We start from the raw sequence: 667 nt of genomic DNA, 5'->3' as shown, positions 1-667 counted from the left end.
TATTCCGGGAAGGGCCTACAGGGTGTTTAGGGTCTCACTGCTGTGGAGGACCACCTGTGCAGCTCTTCTTGAAAGAAGAGTGACTATCTCCATTTTGACTCAGCCTGACCCTATTTCCTCGTATTGTTATGTACAGAGCTGGCTAGGACTTGTGTTTATCCTTCAGTTGGCCTTAAGCAATGTATATTGGTCTAGCTGAGGTGCTAGTGATAGTTTTTGAAGGTGGTGCCCGTGTTTCCCTAGTAACCAACACCTGCTGCTCTTTAATGTGAGCCTGGTCCAGACAGGACGGTAGAGCTAATGCTCCGCGGTGCCAGCTGGGATTGAGCCTCGAGATAGAGGCTGTGACTTCCTGGGGTTTGAAAGACTACGTCAAAGCTGAAGCAACAGACTTACCAAAACATTAGATACTATATAGTGCAGATTACTCTCTCTCTCTCTCTCTCTCTCTCTCTCTCTCTCTCTCTCTCTCTCTGCATATTGGCAGAGTTAAATGTAGGTGACCCACCTAGCTCAGCTCACAATGATCACCTACTTCCCACAATTCTCAGTCAATCCTCCTCAAGCCAATCCCCTACTGAATAAAAACCAGGTGAGGCCCTGGGTCGCTCTGTTGGTTCCAGAAAACCATCTTCGTGGCTGGACTTAGAGCCCCTTGACTCCCCAA

Source organism: Octodon degus, unplaced genomic scaffold, assembly GCF_000260255.1.
Source record: "Octodon degus isolate 3935 unplaced genomic scaffold, OctDeg1.0 scaffold00288, whole genome shotgun sequence".
Lineage (NCBI taxonomy): Eukaryota > Metazoa > Chordata > Mammalia > Rodentia > Octodontidae > Octodon > Octodon degus.
The sequence above is the reverse complement of the archived record's forward strand: the minus strand, read 5'-3'. Positions refer to the sequence as shown.